We start from the raw sequence: 15,901 nt of genomic DNA on the forward strand, positions 1-15,901 counted from the left end.
GGATCCGGCCCTCGGGCCTTAGTTTGCCTACACATGCGCTAGGCAGTACTAGCCAATTTGACTTTTTAACATAGGGCGCCGCTTAAAATTATTTGTTAGCGCTGCCAATATAAAACCACCATGTTCACCTTTGCTTCTGCTCTCTGCCTCACAAGGGTGCTGTGCATTTAGCCTAATGGTGGAGAAAGAGCAGAGCAACTACTGGGCTTTATTTATTTCAATTTTAAAATTCCAAAATCAGTAAGTCAACAAATAGCTAAGCCAGGGGTGGGGAACCTCCAGATTGCAGGCCAAATACAGTTTTCCAGGCCTCGTATCTAGCCCCTCAGGACTCTCTCATGCACGCTGCACAACCTCCCCAACCCTGTTGAATGCTTTTGCCTGGCTGGTATGTGTCCTTGGCTTACCAGTATGGAGAGCATCATAGAATGGAAGAGTTGGAAGGGACCACGAGGCTCCAACCCCCTGGAATGCAGGAATATTTTGCCCGTTATTGATGACATCTACCTCCCTCTTGCTGTTCTGGTTTCTGTGATAGCTGCGCAGCCTGCATTCGCTCCAAAAGAGGCACACACATTTCCCCTTACTTTTTAGGAGGGAAAAAGTGAGTCTTATAGAGCAAAAAATACGGTATCTGCCTCCTGCTGCCCACACAATTCTTGACCAACCATTATTATGACTGCAAATAGTAAGAACATGCACCTCCATTTATCAGGTGAAATTAACCATTTAACAGGTCTACCGCATTTTGAATTTGTCCCTGTTCGCTCTCATGACGACATCGTCACTGTAGGAACAAGCCAAAGCTGAATTTGAAGAAGTTTGTGGGTTCCAATTGTGGTGAGGCCTGTTAGAGGGCAAAGCAGGGGGATGCTTCAACTGTTCCCCCCCCCCAAAGAAAAGAAATAAGAGATGCAGATGCATTAATGATAACTGCCACATGAACATCAGTTAAAACTAAAGCACCAGCAATGTGGTGATTGCACATTAAACGTGTATGAACATACTCCAAACTTATTCGTAGAATGCGAATCCAGCCCAGTGCGGCCACATTTAAGTCTCACTAATGTAGAGATTGGGACACGGGTGGCGCTGTGGGTTAAACCACAGAGCCTAGGGCTTGCCGATCAGAAGGTCGGCGGTTCGAATCCCCACGACGGGGTGAGCGCCCGTTGCTCGGTCCCTGTTCCTGCCAACCTAGCAATTCGAAAGCACATCAAAGTGCAAGTAAATAAAGTAAAGTGCTCCGGTGGGAAGGTAAACAGCATTTCCGTGCACTGCTCTGGTTCGCCAGAAGTGGCTTAGTCATGCTGGACACATGACCCGGAAGCTGTACACCGGCTCCCTCAGCCAATAAAGCGAGATGAGCGCCGCAACCCCAGAGTCGGCCACAACAGGACCTAATGGTCAGGGGTCCCTTTACCTTTACCTTTAATGTAGAGATTTAATAATTTAATCAGGTACATAATTAAGGGACCTAAAGCAGGTATCTTCAACCTTTGCAGATTCAGAGCCCATGTATTTGGGGACCCATTTCTTAACCTTTTACCATATATTTGCATGGTGGTAGCACACCTGTTGTGACCCACCTTGGATCAGACTGCAACTCACTAGTGGGTTGTCCACCCCATCAGCTGAAGACCAGTGACCTAAACAACTTTGGCCCATAGTACCTTTTTATAAAAAATAAAAAAAACTTCTATAGCACTTTATATTTTTAATAAAAATCTCAAAGCGGTTTACAGCATAAACCTTAAGCGCTGCCTGATCCATCATGTTCCACCTCGGTTGCTGGGGCCTTCTTGTGGGTCATTTTTAGTGGCCCCACATGACCCTGAAGTTCAGCTAGCCTTTTACCAGGGCCCGAGCTTTTACTGCCTTGTGACCCTGCCCTGCGGAACTCCTTGCCAATAGAAGTTCGTCGGGAGTCATCCCTGCTGATTTTCAGGCATCTTATAAAAACTCTTATTATTCAGGCAGAATTTTCAAACCAGAGATGCTTTCACCAGCCAGCGTTTACTGATGTCTGACATTCTTAAAAAGTGTGGTTTATATATATTTATTTAAATAAATAAATAGCTGTCCCATTTAAATCAACTGGAATTTAAAATGCCTTAACTTGGATCCTGCCCGTAGCACCATAATCGTACACGGCACTTTACCTATTAACATAAGCGAAATTCAAGTCCCTGCCCCAGGGAGCTTACAAAGTACTGGTTTTATTCCATATGTATGTGAACAATGGGCCCCCATGGAGGTTTAACTTTTGGATATTCGAAACCCTTGGTCAGTCCCAATTATCTCACTTGCATAACAGACTTCAATTTTCCATGAATATTTACTGCACAACACAGTTCATGGGTTCCCACCCTGATTCGGGGGCCTAGGCATGTATTGAACTCGGTCCCATGAGATCAATCTTTCAACAGACTGCAATTAGCTCAGTCTTGTGAACAAGGCCACCTTCCCCATGGGACCAGGAGGCGCCCAAGAGATCAGAGCCAACAATTTATTGGAAGCATGAGGGAAGATATTGTTACATTCTTCCAGTATTTGAAATGGTATCATCTTGGCTTTTCAGCAAAGGGTGGTGAGTTTTGCATAAATCTGTCCTACAGTCAACCCCATAGATTGTAAATTGGGGCAGGGAACCCTTTTTGCCCCAAGTGCCATTCTGGGCAACCTTCTGGAGGTGTGTGTTGGTATAATAATTATAATTATAATATTTATTTATACCCTGCCCATGGGCTTCCCCAGCCACTCTGGGCGGCTTCCAACAGAATTTTAAAAACACGGTAAAACATCAAACGTTAAAAACTTCCCTAAACAGGGCAGCCTTCAGATGCCTTCTAAAAGTCAGGTAGTTGTTTATTTCCTTGACATCTGATGAGAGGGCGTTCCACAGGGCAGGCGCCACTACCAAGGCCCTCTGCTTGGTTCCCTGTAACCTCATTCTCGCAGTGAGGGAACCGCCAGAAGGCTGTCGGAGCTGGACCTCAGTGTCTGGGCTGAACAGCAGGAGTGGAGACGCTCCTTCAGGTATACTGGGCTGAGGCCATTCTCTCAGGGTTGCCAGGAACAGATATTTCATCTATCAAATGCCTGGGTAAACAGGAATGTCTTAAAATTCCTCCTGAAAGTTAATAAGGAAGGAGATAGACACATCTCACTAGGAAGGGCATCAGGGAACTGCCACTGAAAAGGCCCTGACACAGGTCAATACAAACCAGGCAGCCACCAGTGGAGCCACCACCAAAAAGACTTTCGGACAGTCATAGTGGAACTATGGAACTTCTCACTCATAGTTGTGAAGGTAGTAAAAATGTGGCATGAGTGGAGTGTGAACTTGTAAAGAAGAATAAGTTGATAGGAGTAGGGGTGCTTTTTATTTCCCAATGTCACAGTCTGATCTAATGTGGGTCACAATGGTAGCACTACTGCAGGTGTGGTAGAAAAATTAAGAAAAAATCCCCCTGTGTTAGGTTTTACGTTTAGGTAGGTCCTGGGTCTGAAAAATTGGGAGCTAGATGCTTTGGAAACAGAAGCATTAAGCAGAAAGATCCTGTGATCTTTCCAATGACCAGCAGTGTGATCATAAGCAAGTCCCTGCAATGTGAAGTTCCAGCTTCTTTTCAAAAATCATACTCTCCCATGATGGGACAGGCTTTTGAAAAAGTTTGTGTGCATGGGCTGAGTTTCTGTGTCTGTCTAGCAGTTAATATATCACTTGATTGTAGAAAACCTCAAAGTAATTTACAATAAAATAAAATAAATCAGAGGTACTTTTAAAATATGGGGGTCAACATGCAGTTCTCAGCTGATGCATCATTTAGGAACATAGGTAAAGGTAAAGGGACCCCTGACCATTAGGTCCAGTTATGGCCGACTCTGGGGTTGCGGCGCTCATCTCGCTTTATTGGCCGAGGGAGCCGGTGTACAGCTTCCAGGTCATGTGGCCAGCATGACTAAGCCACTTCTGGTGAACCAGAGCAGCGCACGGGAACGCTGTTCACCTTCCCGCCGGAGTGGTACCTATTTATCTACTTGCACTTTGACGTGCTTTTGAACTGCTAGGTTGGCAGGAGCCGGGACCAAGCAACAGGAGCTCACCCCGTTGCGGGGATTCGAACCACCGACCTTCTGATCGGCAAGTCCTAGGCTCTGTGGTGTAACCCACTGTGCCACTCATAGGAAGTGCCTTATATTGAGTCAGTCCATTCATCTATCTCTTATATTGAGTCAATCCATTCATCTATCTCACTCAATATGGTCTGCAATGACAGAAAGTGGCTTTCAATGGTTTCAGGCAGGGGACTTGACCTCCCTACCTGGAGATGAAGGAGACGCAACCTTTTGCATGTACTGCCCCATGAGTCTACAGCCCTTTCCCCATAACCAAGAGCTGGTCTTGAGAGTGTCTGCTTCTGCTCCATGCTTTTTGGTGGAGAGCAAACATAGGACACAGAATCCTGCCATGCGTTTAATAGCACCAGATGTGCACCTAATTTCTGTGCCACATCTTCACCAGCCCCAGAGCCAAACCTGAATCATAGCTAGAGTCTTTGTTCTGGGATTTGAGAGGCTCTCGCCAAGCCCAAGGAAGGACTGCAAAACCTCACTTGCAGATGTAAGCCTTAATATTTGCTGTTCGGCTTGCACGCAATTCGTTACATTTCAAAATACTGAAAACTCTCAAAAGGTCCTGTATTATAAATGTCTAGAGTCAAAAGAAGCGAGTTCAGGTTTTTTAAAAGTCCTCGTGTTGCAAAACTGACATTCCAAAGTTTGCTGCTCAATTTTATAGACAAGAAGCAACACTTCCCACACGCTATCCGTTGCCAAGATGCCCTGCCCTAAGAAGGCGAAATATATACAGCAAAGGCCTACATGATTTGTGACCCACCAAGTTGAACACACAGCCCACCAACCACGTCTGGCACTGAACCAGGGGGGCTTCCTAAACCTCATGTTCTGTTGTTGCTCTTCCTGCTTGGAGGGCACTGCAAAAAGAAGTGAGGTTGTCAAGCACCTGTTAGCATGCAAAGGACATTGTATGGGACTATATTCAGATTAGCAAGTTGCACAAGCATGACAGTGCATGGGGAAGGGCCAACACTTAGCATCCTTAGTAAGATGGAAGGATCTTATGACACCTGAACCACAATTCTGACTATGTAAAACCAGCTATGAATATAATAACAAATATGAATATAATATATACGGTATTATTGTACAGTGTTCTGAAATGAATAAGTGAACAACTAATTAATGGACTTTAGGTATATTTGCTTCAACGGGTTTATGCTGAGTAATAATTAGCTGGATCCAAGCCAAAGTTTTGTGGCACCTTAAAGACCAGCACTTTCGTTATGGTAAGCTTTTGTGGACGACATACCCGAAGTTGGCAATCATACATACAGTACATCTGGTTAATGGAGAGCAGAGAGGGAATGCAGTGAGTGCAAAGGGGAACACTTGAGGGATTGCTGGAAGAATCAAAACAGCAACTCCTTAATACATCTGTCGGAATGACAGAAAGCATTTACATTGCACAATCTAAGTTACCCGGTGGCCTGAAGAAGCAAGACATCTGGAAGAATGGTTTTTCTTGGGCAACTTGGATTCCTCCCTAATCCATTTTGAAAAGGCTGGGTAATAGTGGAAGCTGGCAGTTTAGGTCCAGGGCAGGGGTCTGCAACCTTTAAGACAAAAAGAGCCACTTAGAGCCGTTTCCGAAGAAAAAACAACAACTGGGAGCCGCAAAACCATTGCGACATTTAAAACAAATATATCTCTGGAGCCACGATCTGACAGCGAGCGGGAAGGTGATGTCGGGACGGTGCGTGACTAACGCACGCACCGCCCCATGTGACATCACAGCCAGTATAGCGCCCGCCACAGTGAGGAGTGTCGGGGCACACAATGCACCTCCTCCCCTCACTAGTATCCGCCCCGGAGCCGCAGCAAAGATGTAAAAGAGCCACATGTGGCTCCGGAGCCGCAGGTTGCAGACCCCTGGTCCAGGGGGTCATGGACCACTAATTTAAGTCTGTCCTCAAGTCAGCTCCTACCTGCCTGCCTTCTTAGAAGGAAGCATGACAAGGGCAATGCTAGTACAGTCGTATCTCGGGTTACAGACCCTTCAGGTTACAGACGCTTCAGGTTACAGACTCAGCTAACACAGAAATATTACCTTGGGTTAAGAACTTTGCTTCAGGATGAGAACATAAATTGTGCTCCAGCAGCGCGGCAGAAGCAGGAGGCCCCATTAGCTAAAATGGTGCTTCAGGTTAAGAACATTTTCAGGTTAAGAGACCTCCAGAATGAATTAAGTTCTTAACCCGAGGTAATACTGTATTGGATGCCTGCCATTAGCTCTGGCTCCACTCTTGTCTGGTCTCACTGCCTTCCACCCTACCAAGTACCAGTGGGCACCAGCCATCACTGGTGGGAAGGACTGGACAACTTTGAGAGGGACTTCTTCAGCCTGCCAACTGACACAGCCTCTTCTCTCTTCTCCCTCCCCTCAACTCCACATTTCAACTTATGAATAAATTACACGTCCCACAGAGCAGTCATGTAGATACAAGGAGAGTTTCTCCTTTGCACACACAGGACATTTTGCTTTTAACCCACAGAACAAATGTGATGCAGTACATTATGTTTACCCTTGCGGAGGCAGACATTCCATTCATGTTATTTTGATAAACAAGTTTGTCAAGGAGATGAATGGATTTTTATGTTTGTAGAAAACTCCTTTCAGCCCTTTGAGTCAAGCACACATTACGAATTTCTGCAGGTTTCAGTAGAGGGAAAACATCCACTTACCGGACAAGTGTTCACTTATAACAAAAAAGCAAACAAACAAATAAAATACCTGTCGGTGGAAAAGGAACGGTTATGCATTAATATTATATCTTAAAACAAACACATTGCACACTACAGGATTCTTCCTGAAGCTGAGAGGAGATTGAAGGTGTACGATCGGCCCCTGATGACTGCACCATCATGTGGCAGGCTTAGATGCATGAATACGCCATATTCACATAGCAGACGCGGGTGGCGCTGTGGTCTAAACCACAGAGCCTAGGGCTTGCCGATCGGAAGGTCGGCAGTTTGAATCCCCGCGATGGGGGTGAGCTCCTGTTGTTCAGTCCCAGCTCCTGCCCACCTAGCAGTTTGAAAGCATGTCAAGTGCAAGTAGATGAATAGGTACCGCTCCGGTGGGAAGGTAAACGGCGTTTCCATGTGCTGCTCTGGTTTGCCAGAAGTGGCTTAGTCATGCTGGCCACATGACCCGGAAGCTGTCTGCGAACAAACGACAGCTCCCTCGGCCTATAGAGAAAGATGAGCACGCAACCCCAGAGTCGTCTGCGACTGGACCTAATGGTCAGGGGTAGCTTCACTTTTAGCTTTAAGATACAACTTGAGCTTTAAGATACAACTTGCATATCACCCATGTCAACTCAAACACAACGGGCTGTATCCAACATGCTCTGCCCACCAGGCACAAGGGTTCAGCAGTTACCAGCAACCTTGAGACTGGATTGTACTGGAATGTGCAGGGTTGCCCTTGAGCCTGGCTCAGAAGCTCCAACTGGTGCAAAATGCTGCAGCCAGACAGTTGATGGGGGCACCTGACAACACGTGACTCCATTGTTAAAACATCTGTATTGGCTGCCCATCTACTATCAAGCCAGGTTCAAGGTCCTTGTATTAATTTACAAAGGTCCACGGTACCTTAGGGACCACTTGAACCCTTGTGTCCCAGCTTGATGACTGAGATCACCTGCAGGAGGAGGAGGAGAAGAAGAGGAGTTTGGATTTGATATCCCACTTTATCACTACCCTAAGGAGTCTCAAAGCGGCTAACATTCTGCTTTCCCTTCCTCCTCCACAACAAACACTCTGTGAGGTGAGTGAGGCTGAGAGACTTTAGAGAAGTGTGACTGGCCCAAGGTCACCCAGCAGCTGCATGTGGAGGAGCGGGGAAGCGAACCCAGTTCACCAGATTACAAGACTACCGCTCTTAACCACTACACCACACAGGAGGTCATTGGCCATTTGCTGAGTTGGCAAAGCTTATTTGACAGCAACAAGGAACCACACCTTCAGTGTGGATCAGCCTACTTTTGTGGAATAGAGATTCAGCAGATGTCTTCTGTTTCAACTTCCCCCAATAGTCAGCTGATTTCAGACTTTTAAACTTTTTATATGGTTTTATTGCCTTATGTATAACAACTGTAAATTGTTTTATCATGTTTTTTTTTATGAAGAGCGGTACATAAATATTTTTTATAAACAAATACATAAATCTGCTTGTGCATTCCCTCGCACAACAACACTCTGCTGGCACAAACCATTTTGCCTGCGGAGCAAGCATACTGTTAAATGACTTTAAACTTAGCCCTACATGGGATACAACACACTGCTTCTAAATTCGAGTCCACACATCTGGCTTTGAGTTAGCAGGGCTGGCTACAAAGTCCTGACCTGAGCGTACCACTTGGTAAATTGCCGGGATGTTGTCCAGTGGAAACCTTAATTAAGTGGATTGGAACCGCAGAAGAGCACTACATAGAAAAACATAGTGGAAACATTCAAATGGGCACAATGGAGAATTTAAGTAGAATTGTTGGGAAATCTGCCTGGGGAAGGAAAGAGGGGGTCAGGACACACGCTTGTGTTCAATGAGACACACTCCCAAGTAAATGTGCACACCACTTAGGGTGTGTTTGTGTGGTGTACTTTAAAGGAGACTTCTATTAATTTAGGCTAACACTTCTCAAATCTGTGCCAGAACCTTCCTTCAGCTGCTGAAGAGTTATCCAACCTTAATTAGAATCGCATGACTTTTTTTATGTCTAGTGGGACAATTGTGATTATGTATTTAGCTGGTTCCTTACCTCATTGCTGCAGCAATGTGGATTACAATATATGAGATAATGCTGCAGACGTGTAGACCGCCCATCAATTAATATGGTGAACTATGCAACACCTCATCAATTTCTTTTGTACATTTAAAAAATAAAATAAAAAGAAGGGTCATCAGTTTATATGCTGAAAGGGAATATTAAACTTTCATTGTTTTAAGCTATTGGGCAGCCATCATTTAGTATCTACAGCACAAAGCTTTACTTGTCTGCTCAGAAGAGTAAGTCAGGGCTTATTCCTGGGTAAAGGATTACAGCCTGAATTATTTTCACCACTTAAAAAACCACCAGCAGCCAAGATTATATCAAACAAAAAGACAAACTCAGAAAATCTGTCAAAGAGGATTTATGATAGTTGCGACAGACATGGAATACAGGGTTGTTTTTGTGAGGTGATTTATTTTTAAAAGGCAGCTTCTCAAGGCTAGTCCTTATTTATATATAGCTATATTTATATAAGGTAAAGGTAAAGGTACCCCTGACCATTAGGTCCGGTCATGACCGACTCTGGAGTTGCGGCGCTCATCTCGCTTTATTGGCCGAGGGAGCCGGCGTACAGCTTCCGGGTCATGTGGCCAGCATGACTAAGCCGTTTCTGGCAAACCAGAGCAGCGCACGGAAACGCCGTTTACCTTCCCGCCGGAGTGGTACCTATTTATCTACTTGCACTTTGACGTGCTTTCAAACTGCTAGGTTGGCAGGAGTAGGGACCGAGCAACGAGAGCTCACCCCGTCACGGGGATTCGAACCGCCAACCTTCTGATCGGCAAGTCCTAGGCTCTGTGGTTTAACCCACAGCACCACCCGCGTCCCAACTATATTTATATACATATATATATTTAAAAACCACATTTAAATAGAGATAACAGGCCATCCAGCAACCAAGGTAACGAATGGAAAAGATGAAACTGGACTAAAAAGGAGGGCTAACAGTTTGGCTGGTTTATTCCTGTATCTGAGGATTAAATAGGCTGTAGCTCAGCGGCAGAACATCTGGTTTGCCTGCAGAAAGTCACAGGTTCACTGCCCGGCCTCTCTAATTAGGGCTGAGAAAGACTTGCATCAGTGTGTATATAGATATTACTGAGTTGGTATGGTTCAGCATAAGGCAGCTTCTTATAATCAGATTTTCACCTGTCTTCTCAAAGCAGAGAGCAATATTAAAGACAATTTGCACATAACATTCAAGAAGGAAAGTGTAATAGCAAGGCAGCAATGTCTCAACAGCAGGGAGAATGCAAGCCAAGCTTGGTTTTAGCCCAGCTATACTTTAAATCTGTTTTTGACCTGTCCCTCCTCCAGCTGGCGGCTCACCTCATTCTTTACCTGCTATGTAATGCACCTGAACTCTAGCTCATTAAAGGGGTTAGCATGGGAGAAACTGTATTGACATTGTCTCTCTGTCCAAGATTTTAAAGGGAAAATTTCCACATTAGACCTTACCTGCCAGGTGGGCAGTCATCAGACACAGCAGGTTATGATGGCAATGCCTAAAATAGGACGTGGTCTTCTATCAGGCTGGATCATCCATCCTCCCAGCACAGCACTTTCCTGTAATCCGGCAAGCAGTGGCTCTCCAGAGTCTCTGTTAAATCTATTGTCTTTCCAGCACCTGCTGAAAACCTTCCTCTCTCAAGCCTTCTAAGTGGAGATATTTATCACAGCTGGTAGCTGTACTGGATTTGTATTGATTTGCTGTGTGTTGTTACAATTTTAACTTGTGATATAAAATGATAGCTTTAAAATATGCTGGTTTTTTAATATTTATTTAGAAAAAAATATAATACCACTATACCATTAAAAAACTTCAAGTAGTTTACAACATCTGTAGTCAATAAAACCACTTTAAAATTAAAATAAGAAGCCATAAACTATTATGGAACTGTGTTTTCTTAACTTCCTGTCTACGCTTGGTAGCATAGGAATGTTTTTGGCAAGCGTTTCAAGTTTAAAACAGAAGGCACCTGCTGCAGAAGGTACATGAAAAAAGATGTGAGCCTCAAGCTAGTACAGATATTTATTCCCTAATGCAGGCATGGCCAAACTTGGCCCTCCAGCTGTTTTGGGACTACAATTCCCATCATCCCTGACCACTGGTCCTGTTAGCTAGGGGTGATGGGAGTTGTAGTCCCAAAACAGCCTAATGAAAGCGGGTGGGGTGTCCGTGGAGGTGCATGCATATGCATAGCCCAACCATGTTTCAATAAAAGTCTAAAATGAAGTAAGTTCAAAGCTCAAGTCTACACTAATCTTAGCCACTGTTATGAGTTCATGACTAAGACAAACTATTGTTGTCTAATCCTTTTGTGAAGGAAAAGGCTCCATCTGCACTACAGTATACACATAAAGCTGTATCATACCACTTTAAATCTCTGTGGCTTTCCTCAAATAATCCAGAGAACTCTAGTATCTTAAGGGTGCTGGAGGTTGTTAGGATACCCCCATTTCCCTCTCAGAGCGTCTGTTTCCAGAGTGGGTTATCAATCAACCCCTCTTCCCAGGGAACTCTGGAGCTTGTAACCAGTCAAATTCTGAGCCCTCTGCAGTGATTTTCAGAAGTTAAAACAAAAAGTCAGTAGAGCCAGCCCTGGATCTTCTTCATCCTGTGTGGTACGGCCCTAAGCTTAATAAGATCAGGAATTTGAAGCTAGGTCACCCCACATTAAATCCAAAAATCTATCTGCTATCCCACAAAGCTAATCCCAATAAGCCCATTTATACCGGAGACGTCTAGGCAAGGAGCATGTACTTCCTCTTTTATGTAAAAGATTTTTGGTCTGCTTCCACTGTGTATTTGCTGTTACTAATTTTCATAGAAGCAGTCATGTGGCAGCAAAAGTGAAAACTGAGGCAACTCAAAAAGACTAGCAATTTTTTTATGTTCCTTAAGACTCATTGCTTTTGCTGTGAGTGACATTTTCCTGAAAGGCAAGCAATTACCCCCACCAATTTTGATTTCTCAGAGTTCAAATCTGATCATTTTGAATAATCGAGATAATTCAGATTCCCTTTCCTCAATTACCACCGCATGATCATACATAAAAGTAATGTTTGTATTCCAAGTCAACCATTTATTTAAAATTTGCACTGGCATACACAAATCACAGTGCCCATATCTTTCAGAGCAAGATAACTGTTGAGTTTGTGCCGTACCTTGGGATAAATTGCTTGTTGCTGGGTCGGTGCACTGAGCAATCTGGAATTCTTCTTTCCCCCCCAATGGATGTACAAATAAAATGTGGGTCAGCCAAGTTGGAGCTATGAACTCGGGAGTTCCTTCGGTTTCATTCTTGCAAAACCCCTTGATGATTGGAGGAGCGGCAGCTGCAGAATCAAAGCTCACATTCCTGAAAACATGTCAGTTGTGGGAATAGGCGTTGCTGTCTCTTTCCTCTGCCCCAATCAGTCCCCTGCTAATGAGATGTTTCAGTTCAAAGGGAGTGTCGTACTGATGCAGCTTAAGTAATATCCATGGTCTCGGAGGATAGGAATTACAATGGACCCACCTCGCTCTGGGAACAGCTCTTGTTCACGTTCACTCCATTCCATGCACGTGAACATTTTTTTGTGAGTTGTATTGCTCCAGTTCTATAGGTCATGTGTAATAGAGCTGACAAACAATTTTTGTCAACACATGTCGTTTCAAAGAAGTGCCTGGCGTGCTCTGGTCCATGGGGTCACGAAGAGTCGGACACGACTAAACAACAACAAATCATTTCAAAACACGTTCCTGTGGAAGACCACTTCATAGGCTATAGACACCACCCAACCTCCACATGTCCAAGGTGGCATTTTTTGCAGTGGCAATAGTTGATGTAAACCTTCATTTACAACCCGGTGTGGACTGATCACATGGAGATTTCTTTTCATTCTAGTAGTTACAACAATAAAAAGCGGTTCTGGAGCAGAGACTCTCCATGGTGCAACTTTCAAATGTTATCACCTCCAATATGAAGGGTCATGTTCCATTTTATGTGCCTTCCAAACCAATTCATAGCTTTGGATGTTGTGCTTCAGCTGCAAGAGCTTTCCCTATTAGACATCAATATATTATAATTTAAGGTCCATATAGTTAAAGCTATGGTTTTCCCAGTAGTGATGTATAGAAGTGAGAGCTGGACCATAAAGAAGGCTGATCGCCGAAGAATTGATGCTTTTGAATTATGGTGCTTGGAGGAGACTCTTGAGAGTCCCATGGACTGCAAGAAGATCAAACCTATCCATTCTTAAGGAGTCCTCAGTGCTCACTGGAAGGACAGATCCTGAAGCTCCAATACTTTGGCCACCTCATGAGAAGAGAAGACTCCCTGGAAAAGCATGTTGGGAAAGATGGAGGGCCCAAGGAGAAGGGGACGACAGAGGACGAGATGGTTGGACAGTGTTCTTGAAGCTACCAGCATAAGTTTGACCAAACTGGGGGAGGCAGTGGAAGACAGAAGTGCCTGGCGTGCTCTCGGCCATGGGGTCACGAAGAGTCGGACACAACTAAATGACTCAACAATATTATTATAATTTGGCATGGAGGAGAATTACAGCAACCAGCACTTGAAATATGCAATGGGAAACATACCCTGCCACAATATTGGTCTAAATGTCCTCAGAGGTAAACTCTACCCTACCATCTCCATGCTGGATTTTTATGTTAAGAGTATTGTGTGGGGGAAGGAAGAGAAAGGGCCTTGAATATGACCAATTAAGGCAGAGATGAGGAACCTGCAGCCCTCCAGATTCCTGGACTTCAACGTCCATGATTCTTGACTACTGGACTCCAATTCCCATCAGCACTTACCAGTATGGTCAATGGTAAAAGATTCTGGGAGTTGGGAGTCCAGAAACATCTGGAGGGCTACAGGTTACCCATCTGTGAATGTGGGGCTGAGAAAGGGCCCCTATTACCCACTGAGACTTCCAATTACTGCTAAACGCTCTAAGGCTGCAGACCTCCACACACACTTCTGAATAAGTGTTAAGTCTTCTGTAGCTTGGAAGAGCAGATTTACTTTGTGTTCCTCATGAGGTTGCAGCAAACCAGAGCACCTGCTCTACTCCCACTCAACTTCTATGTGGTTCATGAAAAGAACCATGCAATAACAGGAAAGGTGGCAAACGGCCAGAGGCTGCAGCTTCTCAACATGGGAGAAAACCATTCAATCACAACCAGAAGAATTAAAGCTAAGAAGAGCAGATCTAGCTAGAAGACAGCAACCTTAAAACTTTTATCAATTAACTATGCATACATTTAATCTCCTTATTACATAACACATGAGGGACTAGAAACACATTTTATTTTAAAAACTAACAGAAGTTGAGGGAGGAACTGCAGCTGGTATTCAGCTAAGTTCTGGAGGAGCTCCTCTGAAAATAAGGGACCAAACTTAAGTCGTGCTCATTAGTTTCAACAAATCCAGTCAAAGAAAAACTTACATGAATACCATCCTACATGTTGAACAGCGAAGAGTCAGGCAAAGTGGTGATGGAGAAAGGCACATTTGTAGGAGAAATTGATTATCGATTATTGAATTTCTATAGTGCTTAATATTAAAATAACTCTAAGCAGCGTACAAAAAAACTGAACAACACACAACTTAAACAAAATACAGTGGTACCTCAGGTTACATACGCTTCAGGTTACAGACGCCACTAACCCAGAAATAGCGCTTCAGGTTAAGAACTTTGCTTCAGGATGAGAACAGAAATCGCACGGCGGCAGCAGGAGGCCCCATTAGCTAAAGTGGTGCTTCAGGTTAAGAACAGTTTCAGGTTTAGTACGGACATCCAGAACGAATTAAGTACTTAACCTGAGGTACCACTGTATTACCAAAAATAGTTACATATACATAAGTTACATTAATACAAAATTACTAATCTATATAAATCAATATTATTTCATCTTCCTCCTGACACACCCTCTCTCAGGTTGGGGGTGGTGTTTACCCCTTCGCTCACCTGCCTCTTTCTCTCGGCAGCCCTTCCCCACTTCCAGCCATTTTTCTTCAGGTGAACCAGCAAAATGTTTGTGGAGCATGGCCTCAGATTCCACTAACTGGGTGATAAAGAATTCATGCCCAGAATGCAAACAATACAGCTGATTAGCTATAACCGCTAGACGCATCTGATGCTTCGCTCCGTAGACTGACTTTCCTGCACAAAAGGTACACCAGAGAAAACAGCTTTTACACTGTCACATGTTATAGCAGTTTTACGCGGTGATCTCTTTACACAAGGCTCTTTGGACCAATTCTTGATTCTCAAGAGTAAAGCTATGAAAAAGGAAACCTAAAATGGGTAGATTTTAGACTCAATGAAGTAAACAAACAGCATTAGCAGTTTTCGATTTTCCATGTGTTGATATATGCTAGTTCTCATCTTAAAGGTAAAGGTACCCCTGCCCGTACGGGCCAGTCTTGACTCTGGGGTTGTGCGCTCATCTCACTCTATAGGCCGGGAGCCAGTGCTGTCCGCAGACACTTCCTTAAGACCCCTTTAAATGTACCCTCAACTCTAGTAGCTCCCACGCTGCTCTAAATCCATGCCAAGTAAGAATCAGCAACTGTTGGACCCGAAACCAAATCAGGCCCCTCTGATTTGGTTGCCAGCCCATAATAGGAGTGGCAGCATTGATGATGGCACTTGCTGGGAGGTCATTCATCTTCTCTAAATTACTAAAGTAGCTGCTGAGTGGGGTTTTAAAGGCTTCAACATCAATTCCTTGACAGTATGCCTAGAGCATCATGCAAGAGAGAAACTATTACCAGAGGAATCACATGACCCAGACTACTGTGGGAGCACCATATCAATTGGGCTAGGGCAACAGCTAAAAGGAAGGCGTTCTTGGCTATAAGGACAACAGTAAGGAAGGAGTTCAGTTGAAGACATCATCAGAAGGTTGTGGGTTACCGCAAAGTCCTTCCAACAGCATCCAATAATGGTGGCTTCCTCCACAGAAATGGAAGCTGCAGTTAAAGGAC

This window comes from Podarcis vaucheri (genome assembly GCF_965113315.1).
Source record: "Podarcis vaucheri genome assembly, chromosome: 14".
Taxonomy (NCBI): domain Eukaryota; kingdom Metazoa; phylum Chordata; class Lepidosauria; order Squamata; family Lacertidae; genus Podarcis; species Podarcis vaucheri.